The sequence below is a fragment of the Petaurus breviceps genome, unplaced genomic scaffold (genome assembly GCF_028583685.1).
Source record: "Petaurus breviceps papuanus isolate PSGF00001 unplaced genomic scaffold, PetGlider_PUasm1.0 189, whole genome shotgun sequence".
NCBI classification, from domain to species: Eukaryota; Metazoa; Chordata; class Mammalia; order Diprotodontia; family Petauridae; genus Petaurus; species Petaurus breviceps.
In genome coordinates, this window is record NW_027185809.1 from 12,402,562 (window position 1) to 12,417,494 (window position 14,933).

A 14,933-nucleotide genomic window follows, 5' to 3' on the forward strand; every position below is an offset into this window, starting at 1 on the left:
ATAATTTTGATTATTTTAAATTAAATTTTTCTTTTATAAATAAAACATAATAGCCAAAAAATAGAAGGAATGCAGAAAATTGGGAAAAAAACTTTCATAGATAATCTCTTAGATAGGATGTAATTAGGTTGGAATATTGCTGTGGTGTAGGAAATGAGGTAGCTGATTTAGAAAAACATATATTTGGACTTATGAAGGAAGATGCTATCCACCTACAAAGAAAAAGACAACAGGTGGAAATAGGCATAGTGTGGTCTTACATATATGTGTATAAGTGTATTATACATATATATGTGTATGTTGATACCTGGCTATGTATATTTAATTTTGTTTAATTGTAGCATTCTTTAGGTTGGAGGGAAAGGACGGAAAAAAAAGTAAAAAGTACACAACAGAGAACAAAAAAATAACCAACAAGGAAGCAAAGCTGAGTAGCTTTGGAAACGATGTGTAATATTTATTACATAGGTTTTCTTGAAATGGAAATTTATTGTTTTATACTGAATCCTCTCATGTTCTGCTGTGTACATGGTAATTTTTTTTAACTTTTCTCATTTTGTATTTAAGTTTAAAATTTTTAAAAATCCATGAATAAGGTACTGATCACTTAAAATTTCTGTAGTTTATTTCATGGAGGGATCCTAGGAACATCCACAAAAAAGCTAAAAAATTTCCCTAAAAAGCCTAACTCAGCAATAAAGTTTAGTAAACTTATTTTAAGTGCACTATACAATTCTGAGCATATCCTTATTATCAAATTTATTCTATGATACAAAGAAGCAACATTTTTATTAAAGGGTTTTTAATTTTCAAAAATTCCTGTGAAACAATGCTATTACATTTATAGAGTTAGATACGTTTCCTGTAGGCAACACATTGTTGGGTCTTATCTTATCCATTTCACAACCTATTTCCTCTTTGTAGGTGTAATGGAAATGGGAATTTGAAGATCTTCCCTACTCCTTAAGAAACCTAGGGGGGAATCTGAAGACCTTCCCTGCTTTGAAAGTAAACTCTGCCCACTAATAGGCTGAATGTAATCCTATGGAGCCTGTGATGGAGGGAATTTGCTGAAGAGTGCAGCACAGCCATCTGTAATGGGAATGTAAATTTGTAAGATCTTCCCTGCCCCTAGGCTAAAGTGCACCTGGAGCTTGGGGTGGGAGGCTTGTTTTTCAGTAGATACTTTTTGATTGCCCGTGGGTCAATAAGGTTGTTACATTCTCTGAGCCAGGAGAAGGCTATATAAGCCCTGATGTGTAGCTTTAGTTTTGGGGCTCACTTTGAGAAGTGTTCTGTGATTTGATCAGATGAAACTCTGGGAAGCCGTTGTCCAGGGCCCCCCTGTTTTGAAACCCAGATGTTGATTTGGTATGGATGTAATGGTTGGACAGTTTGGAAAGCTGTCTACTTGATCTATTTCTGTCTTGATAATTCTGTCTGTATATTCTGAAGTTCAGGGTGCTGACCTTTTCCCCTGAACTAGGTAAAGGATATATGTTTGACTGATTAAAGTAAGCTTGTTAACCCATTTTGAGTTGCTTTCCTTTAACAAAGCAGATCTAAGAACCTGTGGTGGCAGCCACCCTGGGGACCCTGGGGTGCTTGCCGCTACAAGCCCACAGGAAGCTTCCCTGCTGTGAAGATAAACTCTGCCCCCTAACAGGCTGAATATAATCACATGGAGCCTGTGGTGGGAGGAGTTTGCTGAAAGGAAGCCCACAGGAAACAAAGAGCAAGAGCCAGAGAGAAAGTGGGAGAGAGAGGTGCTCAGGCAAGGAGATAGAGAAGTTTGTGAGTAAATATTGATCTTGTATTGGTTTGTGGGAAAGTTAAAGGATGCTGTGGCTCTCAGTGTTATTATGGCCTCTGAATCTTTGGTACTATGATGGAATCAGCTTACTGGTTTGGGGATTGGGTTTTTTGGTGTCTAAATAAATGTTTCAGTTTTCTCCTCTATCTGGACAGTTTGGTATATTTTGTGATCGAAGGTCATGCAATATTTTTATTTTTTTGCTTTTTGGAGGGGGGAGGTAGGGCAAGTGGGGTTAAGTGACTTGGCCAAGGTCATACAGCTAGTTTTGTGTTAAGTGTCTGAGGCTGGATTTGAACTCAGGTCCTCCTGACTCCAGGGCTGGTACTCTATTCACTGTGCCACCTCGCCGTCCCAATTCGATATTTTTAATGACAGTATTTATCGTGTTCATGCGCACTGTAAATATTGCATTGGCATTACAATCAGGGAAGTCAGTTCACTAATGTTCAAGAGTATAAATGGGTAAATATTTTTTTTCTCTATCATATTCAGCTATTACCTCACAATACCCATATGCTTATCCTACATCTTTCCATACGCAGTTACAAAATTCCACAAACTATTGTGGGAGGAATGACAACAATAACAGCTAAAGAATCAAAAGAAAGTTCTTAGTGATTTTGTTTTAAAGCAGTTGGGGTTAAGTAACTTGCTCAAGGTTACACGGCCAGTTATTTCTGGGTGTGGTGCTGAGTGTCTGAGCCCGGATTCGATCCCCAGGTCATCCCGACACTGGAGCTGGTGCTCTTACTCGCTGTGCCACCTGGCCGCCCTAGTTCTTAGTAATTTTACAAAGTTATTTCCAAGTCTTTGAACTAGGATGGTAAGTATTGTATTACCTTACCACGAATATTACATGTCACAATTTATTCTTTTACCCACACTCTAATCAAGACGGGATTCTAAAGAATAGTTATTTTCTTTGCCCTGGTTAAATGAAGAATGGTTGTTTTTTTTTTTTTTTTTAAGAATCTTTTTTCTCTCTGGGGACTGGGAACACAACTGGAGAAAAATATATATTTTTTTCTTTTTGGAGGGGGAAAGGCAAGGCAATTGGGTTAAGTAATTTGCCCAAGGTCAGACAGATAGTTAAGTGTCAAATGTCTGAGGCTGGATTTGATCTCAGGTCCTCCTGACTCTAGGACTCTTGTTCTTTTTACTGTGCCACCTAGCTGCCCCTAGAGAAAAATCCTTGCAACAAATTTCTGTGATAAAGTTCTGATATTCAAGATTTATAGAAAACTGAGATAAATATGCCATTCCCTGATAAATGGTCAAAGGACAAAAACAGGCAGCTTTCAAAAGAAATGAAAACTATCAATAGTCATATTAAAAAATATTCCATATCACTAATGCAAAAAGAAATGAAAATTAAAACAACACTGAGATCCTTCCCATCAGATTATCTAAAGATGATTACAAAAAAAGGAAAATAAAATTGTTGAAGGGACTGTGGGAAAGGAGAGGGGAAGGGTCTTGACTATACTAGAAGCTAGGGGTCTGGTGGACACTGCTGGACTTGGATGTAGGAAGACCTGACTTGGAATCCAGCCTCAGACACTTACTACCTGGTGTGATCCTTAAGCAAGTCACTTAACCTGTTTCAGTCTTATTTTCTTTATCTGGAAAATGGGGATCATAATAGTACCTACTTCACAAGGCTGTTCTGAGGATTAAATGAGATAATATATGTAAAGCACTTGTAAACCTTAAAGACCACATAAATGCTATTATTTGCTCCACTCTGCAATACAGTTTAGAACCATATCCCAAAAGTCACTTAACTGTGCATACCCTTTGACACTAATAGGAGGCATACATGCTAAAAGTACTCATATGTATAAATATAACTATAGAAGAACTTTTTGTTTTAGCAAAGGACTGGAAACCTGGCAAAGAGGTGGTGAATTAGAGATGCATAACTGAGAACTACAATACTTATTTGTTACAAGGGAATGCTTTTAGATGGGTGGGGTGAGTATATTCATTTAAACAAAAAGAAACAAAAGAGCATAAACAAAACATGAATACATACAAGAATAAAAGGAAATTTGGTTGGGGACAGACAAGCAGATCAGTGTTGGTATCTTCATGTTAAATTTAATGTTTCTTTAAAAAGAAGCTGTAATGAAATTCATGGTTTCTCATAGGATCCTTTTTTTATTCTTTGAATATATATTCGAGTTTGTTGATGCTTTCTAATTAAGTTCATAATAAAAAACTAATTAAGAAAATAGAATTGAGGGGCAGAGCCAAGATAGTGGTGTTCAAGCAGGAAATCTCCCTGAACTCCCCCCATAATCACCTCAAAATACCCATAAAGTATGACTCTAAAACATATAAAATAGCTCTAAACAAGCTTTAGAGGCACAGAACCCACAAAGTGACAGAGAGAAATGAACCTCCCACTGAAGACAGCCCTGCAGGTGGATAGGAAAGGTCCATCCCAGTGAACTAATAGCAGAGCCCAGCCCCAAGTGAGCCTGAGGTTTTAGCCTCAGGGCAGCCCCAACCAGCCATGGCTGGAGCGACTTCGGGAAAGTGGATCACCAGCAGTTGTGGCAGTTTCCAGAATTATCAAACCATAAATGCCAAAGGCAAAGTAAAAGGTCAGTGTGGACTTTGAGAACAGGGGGATAGAGAGTGTAGTCTGGCCTCTGGCCCTGGAAGGAGAAGAAGCTGAGGTGTGGCTGTGCAGCTGCCACTGTGTGGTTGCTTCAGAGCTCCTGGCCAGCAGATCATAGGGGGACCAAGTGCCAGTCTGAGGGGTGATTGCTCCGGCTTTAACCTGCTTGGATCCAGATTGCAGTCTAGGGTGGAGGTCCTGGGGTGTGTGACCAGGTGCCAGAGCCTGTGGAGGCTTCAAAGAGGGCACCCATCTAATACCTCTGGCAGCTGAGAAAACCCCAGCGTTTGGGACAAAGCTCTCCTCTCTGGAATCAGAGTCCTACTGTGGCAAAAAGCTCAAAAGTCAAGGAATTGAGTGTCGTCATGAGCAAGCAAAGGAAGCAAATCAGGCACAGCAATCCAATTTTGAATTCCTTTTTTGGGGACAAAAAGGATCAAAGCATGGAACAGGAGGAAGACAATGAAGTCAGAACTCCTGCACCAAAAGCTTCCAGGAAAAATATGAATTGATTACAGGCCATAGAGGAGCTTAAGAAGGATTTTCAAAACCAAATAAGAGAAGTAGAGGAAAAATTGGGAAGAGAAATGAGAATAATGCAAGAAAATCATGAAAAGAGAGTCAACAACCTGATTGAAGAAAATAACACCTTAAACAAATAGCCTAATTCAAATGGCAAAAGAGGCCAAAAAAAGCCAATGAGGAGAAGAATGCCTTAAAAAGCCCAATTTGCCAAATGGAAAAAGAAGCTCAAAAGCTCACTGAAGAGAATCATTCCTTCAGAGTTAGATTGGAGCAAATGGAACCTAATGACTTTATGAGAAATCAAGATACTATTAAACAGATCCAAACAAATGAAAAAATAGAAGGTAATGTGAAATACCTCACTGGAAAAACCAATGACCTGGAAAATAGACCCAGGAGAGATAATTTAAAAATTACTGGAGTACCTGAAAGCCATGATCAAAACAAGAACCTAGAAATCACACTTCAAGAAATTCTCAAGGAAAATTGCCCTTATGTTTTAGAGCCAGAGGGCAAAATAGAGGTTGAAAGAATTCACCAATCACCTCTTGAAAAAGATCCCCAAAAGAAAATTCCTAGGAATATTATAGTCAGGTTCTGGAATTCCCAGATCAAGGAGAAAATATTACAAGCAGTCAGGAAGAAACAATTTAAATATTGTGGAAACACAATCAGGATAACTCAGGATCTAGCAGCTTCTACACTGAGGGATCGAAGGGCTTGGAATAGGATATTCCAGAGGTCAAGGGAGCTGGGATTAAAACCAAGAATCACCTACCCAGCAAAACTGAGTATCATCTTTCAGGGGAAAATATGGTCACTCAATGAAATAGAGGACTATCAAACTTTCTTGATGACAAAAACAGAGTTGAACAGAAAATTTGACATTCAGATACAAGAAGCAAGAGAAGCATGAGAAAGTAAACAGGAAAAAGAAATCATAAGGAACTTATCAAAGTTGAACTATTACATTCCTATATGAAAAAACGATAATTGTAACTTATGAAACTTTTCTCAGTATGAGGCTAGGTGAAGGGAATATAAATGTGTACATATATATATATATATATACACACACACACACACATATATATGTCTATATTGGAGGGTATATGGGCATATGAATACATATGTGAGTCTGTGTATATATGTGTACATAGACATACATATATACATATATAGACAGAGGGCACAGGATCAATTGAATAGGAGGAAGGGATGATACTTAAAAGGTGAAATTGAGAGGTGAGAGAGGAATATAATGAGAGGAGATGGGGAGAGACAGAATGAGGTAAATTATCTCATACAGAAGAGGGAAGGGAAAACTGTTATAATGGAAGGGAAGAACAGGAAGGCAATAGGGACTGGGTGAACCTTACTCTCATTGAATTTGGCTTAGGGAGGGAATGACATACATGATAAATAGTGTATCTCACCCCACAGGAGAGTAGGGGGCAAGGGGGTTAGAGGGGAGATGATGGAGTGGAGGGCAGGTTGGGGGGGAGGATAGTTACAAGCACACACTTTTGAAAAGGGCAAAGTTAGAGAATAGATCAAGTGGGGGGGTGGGTTAGGAGGGAGGGAAATATAGTCAGTCTTTCACAATCTATCTACTATGGAAATGTTTTGTGTAGATATACATATACTACCTACATTGAATTGATTATTTTCCCAGTGAGGGTGGGTGATGAGGGAGGAAGGGAAAGAGTCTGGAATTCAAAGTTGTTTTTTTTTTTCTTTTTGGAGGGGGGAAGGTAGGGCAATTGGGGTTAAGTGACTCGCCCAAGGTCACACGGCTAGTTTTTGTGTTAAGTGTCTAAGGTCAGATTTGAATGACTGACTCCAGAGCTGGTGCTCTATTCATTGTGCCACCTAGATGCCCCAGAATTCAAAGTTTTAAAATCAAATATTAAAAAATATATATTATTATTATTATTTTTATGCAACTGGGGAATAAGATATACAGGTCCTGGGGGATGGAAATTCATCTTGCCCTCCTGGAAAGTCAGGAGGGAGCAGACTGGGGGAGGAGGCATACAGTGAGATCGCTGTTTTTGGGGTAGTGGGTAAGGAAAGATGGGGAAAAAATTTGTAACTCAAAATCTTGTGGAAATGAATGATGTAAAGTAAAAATAAACATAACATTTTAAAAAAAGGAAGAAAGGAAATAGAATTGGGGCAATGTGGTGCAGCACACAGCATACAGAATCGCTCATAAACAGTACTATGAGGGTTCCAGTCTGCTCTATACATGTATTGGCTGTGTAACTACAGTCACTTAACCTTTTAACGCACAAGACTGTGAAATGCAGAAATTGCTCATCTATATTAGGGGAAGAAGCTGTTTTACTAGGATTTTTCTTCTACTTATGTAATCACAGATTGGGTTTTCAATATATTTGTCATGTCATGAAGTTCTAAATAATTTATAATTATGAAACCATTTTTCAGCTTTACCACTCAAGAGGTTAGTTGTTGTTTTATTTTTATGTACATTAACAATGCAGAGATCGATACAAACAAGATTCAAGATCAAGGTCACTGTTTAAAGTGCGAAGTCAATGTGTCGATCTGAATTTTGGAAACTAGTGCGAGTGGTAATACAAAGAAAATGCAAGGCCCTAGAAGGCTGACCGCTTCGTGCTGCGTGCCCACACTCGCGCACACAGACACCCCGGGCAGCCAGCGCAGCGCCCGTCTGGCACTCGCTAACGCGGTCCTCGGATGAAACAATGGGCGGCGGAGCGCCCGCCTGGGAAGGGGGAAAGGCGGACAACGGCAGCTGGGCTCCCGGGGGCCGCGTGACCGCTCTTACAGGCTGACTCAGGCCAGGCCGTCTGCGTCCCTAAGCTTTTACGGAGCGCCCAGTAGGAGGCCGGCGCCGCGCTGAAAGCGCCAGGTGAGGTCCGACCACAGTCTCCGGACACCAGCCAGCGGAGCGGACTAATGGGAGCACTAACTCAAGGTTTACTTACGAAGGGCACTGTTTTTGTTCATCAAGCTGAGGACGAGGATGAGCTAACAGCACCTCGGAGACAGCCCTGGGGCGCTACCGAGCAGCGAGCCCGGAGCCCCGGGAGGGCGCGCCCCGGCCGGGATTCCCCTGGGGGAGGAGTCTTCTCGGCGTAGGCTCCTCCCAGAAAGCGGGGGAGGGGGCAAGGGGAGGCACGGGCCCCGCCCCTGGCCCCTCCCTCCCTCCCTCCCCTCGCACTACTTACAACTTCCCCCATCCTCAGGCGCCCGGGAAAGTTTCACTTGGGCCTGGCGGGCCGCGGCGGCCGAACTGGGGGCCTTTTTTTTTCCCCCCCCCCCCCTCCGCCCCCCCCCCCCCCTCCGCGCGCAGGGGAAGTCCGGGAGCTCGATCACTCACTAGCCCTTCCCGAACACCAGGGGGCAGCTCCCGAGCGCACACGCGGTACCCAGAGGCGTCCCCACGTGCCCCGGCTTCTGGGATCGCACCGCGCGCCTCCTTAGGTGCTCCACTTCTGATTTGCTGGGACTGCCCCAGGGCCCGCCCAGCAACCGTTTTCTGATTCGCTAGAAGCTGGAAGGCTCCCCCGCGGGGATCTTCGACACGCCCATCGAGCCGAGCGTGCGCGGCCGCCCCGGGCTGGCCGTCGCGTGAGGAAGCGGGCAGCGTCATTTAAGGGCATCAGTCGCAGACGCGTCACTGCTTGTCCCGGGTGATAGACCTAGGGAGTGGGGTGGAAACAGATTCGGGGCAGCCGGGCCGCGTAGTGCAAGCTCCCCTTCCGGGAGCCCAGACGCAGCTTCGGGTCCTGTGCGTGTGACCCTGAGTCAGTCACTTACCTGGCACTTCATTCCAGCGTCTGCCAAGAAAGCCCCACGTGCGGTCACGGAGAGCAGGGCAGAATGGCAGTAGGTGAATTGGAGAAAACTTCCCAACGAACGAGTGTCCCACGGCCGGGAGTCACGAAAAACGCAGCCTTGAGCTCGGGCCTGGGGAGGAAGGGATTTTTGTCTAGGGAGCGACAGAAAAAAAGTGCTTCAGTGGGCTTTGGGGCGTTCCTGCCTCCAGGACCCTTATTCCAAGGAATTTTCACTTTCCCAGCCAGGGTCTTTCCTCCTATACCGCATGGCTCCTCCCTATTCAGCCGCTTCCTGTTATGTCAGCAACAGCTTTATGCTTTATACCTTCATTTGAGGCTGGAAGGCGGTGCGAGTCCTAATGGGTCATCTCCCCAACATTATGCAGGTACTTAAGTTCTTGCTAAAAAGATTGGGCTGCTCTTTTCGGCCCTCTAGTTTAGAAATCGGCTAGTTAGCATAAACTTTGGGGTATAGTGCAGTTTCTGCTATGAATTAAAACGTTTTAACAAATGTGAAATTAACCCACAAGAAATAACTGTGATCATTTGAAAGACCAAATTGCACAGTACCATAACTAACCCCCAAAGCTTATACATTTTTACAAAGATATTCCCAGTATTTTTCCACTATTGAATTTATGAATCAAAATGCCAGTCTTCAAGGCCTGGGTTGGGGCTCATAGAAGAGCCACATATTTAAGAGAACTTGATTTAGTCACAAAACTGTTTCTTGTTCTCCTAAACCCTTTAAATTGCTGATGAATACAAAAATTCTTTTAAGAGGTACATGTCCTCACAAAACTTTTGATGTTGACTGCATTGAGTAAATTGGTAGACTCAGAGTTGGAAAGGTAATTTATATGACCACTCATTTTATGGATAAAGAAACTGAGGCCAAGGGAGGTTAGGAGATTTGCCGGATGTCAGTTGGCAGAAGCAGGAATTTAAACCATCTTACCTCCCAAGTGCACCATCCTGGGGCATATGGCCTTCAAAGCATAATTATTTGTGTATATATACATATATGTATACATGTGTGCATACTTTTTTGAAATATAACTGCACAAGGGACTGTTCTATGATGTGACAATTAACCTGACCCAAAGATAAAACTGCAACAACTTATTTGTGCTAGGCAAAAGAATATACATGCTTGTAATGGAATTATACACACACACACACACACACACACACATCTGCTTCTCAAAAAACATTTTACCTTAAGAATCTTAAGTTTTGAGCTAGAAAAACCATTACCGATTGCCCAAGTCCTTACTTTTTCCCAATGAGAAAACTGAGGCAGAACTGGGAAGTAATTTGGTTGTCACAAAGTTGTAACTAGAATGCAGTTACCAAAAAGGTTTGAGTCACCTACAATTTCTCCTGACTAGTCATTACTTTCCGTGCTTTAACTGTTCTAAGATCATCAACTATATGTGTGTATATGTATATATATATATATATATACACACACATATATATATATATATTACTATTCATTTTCCCGGTAAAGACATGCCAACTTTAAAACAGAATGTTAAGGTATGGGTCTATTTCCCCTCAAGTTCTATATTAAAGATTCTGAGAAGATGTCTTTAGGAGGCAATGCATTTTTGGAAGAAGGCACAAAGAAGTGTTTTTAAAAGGCATTTCCAGGCTTCATCTACAGAATTTCAAAAGCAAAGAAAAATAGGAATTCCACTGTAAATAACCTAAACAAGGATAAACTATCATGGTTCATGTTTATATAAGGAATTTAAATTGTGGTTATATAAAGCCTAAATACAGAATTTGCAACCACATTTATGCAAACAAGCTTCAGAATAACCAGCTAATTATTAGCTGCTTAGCTAGAAAATTTTTAAGTTACTAGATCTGGTAGTGTCCTTGGCATACTCTATAACATTTTGAACTAGAGTACTTAAAACAGTAGAGTATTTAGTCCTTCCAAATATAACTTTGAATTTATATTGAAGTTCCCAGTTCAAGAACATCTCTAGGGCTATTCCCCACCCTTTCCTTTTAAACCAGAACTTTCATATTGGTAAGATCAGGTTAAAATGATTTGAGAACAAGAGTCCAGTTCACTTGGCCTAGGTAAAACAATATTATTTTCTCCAATGAATGATGACAGGTCAACTGTCACCTTAAGCAGGTACAGTATGCTTCTAAGTCCAAAAATTAGTTTGCTTTTGTGAATAGGGACTACAACGGGGCAACTGGATAATTGTTTCTTATGAAATGTTGGGAAACTAGAGTTTTAAACACACTAATAGAATGTTCTGATGAAACAAAGTACAAAATAAAAAGTACAAAAATAAAAACCATTTTAAATTAAAATATGGATCCAGTTTGATCCAATGTGAAGATTCCTATCCTTTAGAGCCAAACCTGCTTTTAATTGAAGAACAAATTTACCAATCTATCAATTTCTTACATTTGGATCTAAAAATGTCCATAGCAAAACAGGAGCATTGCCAACGTTGCTTTTTATTAAAAAGCACTAGTTAAATTTCAGCAAACTATGTCCACATCTAAGTTAGTTTCACAAAGAAGCTATTTTAATTGACTGAAGTAATCCATCTTGGTTCTTTAAGATAATCAGTTGACAAGATGGCGGAGTAGAAGCACAACCTCCCAGCAGCTCCTGCTTCCACCCTCCCCAATCCATGTAAAAAGGAGACTCTGAACAAACTTTGGAGCTGCAGAACCCACAAAATGACACAGAGAAGCTAACCTCCCGCTGAGGACAGCCTGGCAGGCCGGCAGGAATAGGCCAGCACAGCGCTCTGGCAGCCCAGCCCAGCACCGGGCTTTGGCCCCAGGGCGGGCCTGACCAGATGCCTGCCAGAGGGACTCCATATCAGCAGCAGCTGTGGCCCTTTCCAAATTTATCAACACATAGATGCAAAGGACAAAGTGAGGGGTCAGTGCAGTATGGACTTTGGGACCAGTAAGTGGGAGTGTGCCGCTTTTACCCCTGGGGCGAGAACCCGCTGAGGTGCCAGCACAGCCAGCCAGCACCACATGGCAGCTTCAGCTCCTGGCCTGCAGGATGTTGGGGGACCAAGCACCAGTCTGAGGGGTAATCGCTCTTGCTTTAACCTGCTTGGATCTGGATTGTAGTCTAGGGTGGAAGTCCTGGGGTGTATGTCCAGCTTGCCAAAGCGCATGGAGGCCTCAAAGAGGCACCCATTTAATACCTCCAGCAACTGAGAAAACCCCAGCTTTTGAGACAAAAGCTCCCCTGTCTGGTGGCAGAGTCCTACTGTGGCAAAAAGCCCAGGGGTCAAGTGACTGAGGGGCGACATGACCAGGCAAAAGAAACAAAGCAGACAGAAGATTCCAACATTACACTCCTATTTTGGCAACAAAAGGGAGCAAAACATAGAACAGGAGGAATACAGTGAAGTCAGAACTCCTGCACCAAAAGCTTCAAAGGAAAATAAGAGCTGGTTACAGGCCATAGAGGACCTTAAGAAGCAGATAAGAGAAGTGGAGGAAAAATTGGGAAGAGAAATGAGAACAATGCAAGAAAATTATGAAATGAGAGTCAACAGCCTGACTGAGGAAAATAACACTTTAAAAAACAGACTGACTCAAATGGCAAAAGAGGCTCAAAAAGGCAATGAGGAGGAAAATGCCTTAAAAAGTCGAATTTGCCAGATGGAAAAAGGATCTCAAAAGCTCAATGAGACTCATTGCTTCAGAATTAGATTGGAGCAAATGGAAGCTAATGACTCTATGAGACATCAAGATGCTGTTAAATAGATCCAAACAAATGAAAGAATAGAAGGCAATGTGAAATATCTCATGGGAAAAATCACTGACCTGGAAAATAGATCCAAGAGAGATAATTTAAAAATTATTGGACTACCTGAAAGCCATGATCAAGAACCTAGAAATCATCCTCCAGGAAGTTCTCAAAGAAAACTACCATGATGTTTTAGAATCAGAGGGCAAAATAGAGGTTGAAAGAATCCACCGATCTCCTCCTGAAAAAGATCCCAAAAAGAAAACTCCTAGGAATATTATAGCCAGGTTCCAGAATTCCCAAGATTAAGGAGAGAATATTACAAGCAGCCAGGAAGAAACAATTTGAATATTGTGGAAACACAATCAGGATAGCCCAGGATCTGGCAGCTTCTACACTAAGGGATGGAAGGGCTTGGAATATATTCCAGAGGTCAAAAGAGCTGGGATTAAAACCAAGAGTCACCTACCCAGCAAAACTGAGTATCATGTTTCAGGGGGAAATATGGTCATTCAGTGGAATAGAGGACTTACAAGCATTCTTGATGAAAAGACCAGAACTGAAAAGAAAATTTGACATTCAAATACAAGAAGCAAGAGAAGCATAAAAAGGTAAACAGGGAAAAGAAATCATAAGGAACTTACCAAAGTTGAACTATTAACATTCCTACATGGAAAAACAGTATTTTAACTCATGAAACTTTTCTCATCAGTCGAAGGGAATAGAAATATATATATTTCTACATGAGGGTATATGGGCATATGAATACATATGTGAATGTGTGTATATATGTTTAGAGGTATACATAGAGGGCACAGGACCAATTTAACAGGAATACTTAAAAGATGAAATTAAGAGGTGAGAGAGGAATATAATGAGAGGAGATGGGGAGAGACAGAATGGGGTGAACTATCTCATATAGAAGAGGCAAGGGGAAATGGTTACAATGGAGGGGAAGAATAGGAAGGCAAAAGGGAATGGGTCAACCTTATTCCCATTGAATTTGGCTTGAGGAGGGAATGAAATACACACTAAATAGGTTATCTCACCCTACAGGAGAGTAGGGGGGGAAGGGGATGAGAAGGGGAATGATAGAAGGGAGGGCAGGCTGGGGGGGGTGGGAAGTTGGAAGCTCCCACTTTCGAAAAGGGATGGGATCAAAGTAGAGAATAGAACAAGTGGAAGGTGGAATAGGAGGGAGGGAAATATAGTCAGTCTTTTACAATATATCTTCTATGTTATTGTTTTGCATTAGCCACACATGTACATCTTATACTGAACTGCTTATCTTCCCAGTAAGGGTGGGTGACAAGGAATGAATCTGGAATTGAGTTTTAAAATCAAATGCGTGTGTGTGTATACTATTATCAATACTATTTTACATGTAATTAGGAAATAAGATATACAGGCACTGGGGCAGAGATCCACTGGAAAAGTCGTAAGGGGTATGGGGGAAAATATGGGAGACAGCATATTGGAGTAGGGGATATATCCTGTGGGACTGCTATTTTGGGGAGGGTAGGGGGAAAAATGGAGAAAATTTGTAACTCAAAATCTGGCGGAAATGAATGATGTAAATCAGAAGTTAATAAACCATTTGGGAAAAAAAAGATAATCAGTTGACAATGACTTGTTTCATTGACTGCTCAGAAAAATGATATTCTAAGTAACTTAGAAATTAGATTTTACTTAAAATTTACACATGAACTTCTATCATTAAAGCTGGAATGAAATCTTGTATTTTAAGTTTTTTATATAAATGGATTTTTTTCTGAAAAGCCTGATTTCGTACATTGGAAATCAGAAAATTATTTGCAAATGCAGCTTTTTTCCCAGAGATAGCCAAATGAGCTACTTTATCCCCAAAGTATACAAATGCTAGGTGGCCCAGTGGAGAACAACTCATTTAACCCATCTGCCTCAGTTTCCTTAACTATCAAATGAGAATCTTAATATCACCTACACCATAGGGTTGAGAACCTAAAGAAAATATATATGTAAAGCACTTATTAGCATAGTCTCAGGCACATAGCAGTCCCTTAATAAATGCCTCTTCCCTTCTCTATTCTTATGTGTATACAGAGGGGTAGAGGACTGGATGGATAGGGGTGGGAGGTGGTTTTGAGACTGTCATGTCCTTGTTATAGGGAATTCAGTGGGAGAAAACTCAGATCTATCTGCAATTAAGAGAACTGGAAAACTGCCCAGAAACAGAGGTTTAAGTCATTTGCAGAGGGTCACAAACAACTAGTATATGTCAGCAGGCATAACTTGAATTTCAGGTCTTGACATGCTCTTCATTCACTGAAACTACTGGTGTTTCTACTAGATAGCTCCAGGAAATGGAATTTAGGATTTTCAGCTCAATCGTCCTAAATTTTT

The 14,933-nt window shown here is 41.2% G+C and overlaps 1 protein-coding gene across 1 annotated transcript in view; it reads right to left on the reverse strand.

Annotated features, from left to right (window-relative positions):
- KLHL3 (kelch like family member 3) overlaps positions 1 to 9,271 on the reverse strand; it is a 324,549-nt gene extending 315,278 nt beyond the window's left edge. The window contains exon 1 of the mRNA XM_069091901.1: positions 8,778 to 9,271. The gene's annotated coding sequence lies outside the window, so the exon portion shown is untranslated. The remainder of the gene's footprint in view (positions 1 to 8,777) is intronic.
- Positions 9,272 to 14,933: the final 5,662 nt, after the last annotated feature.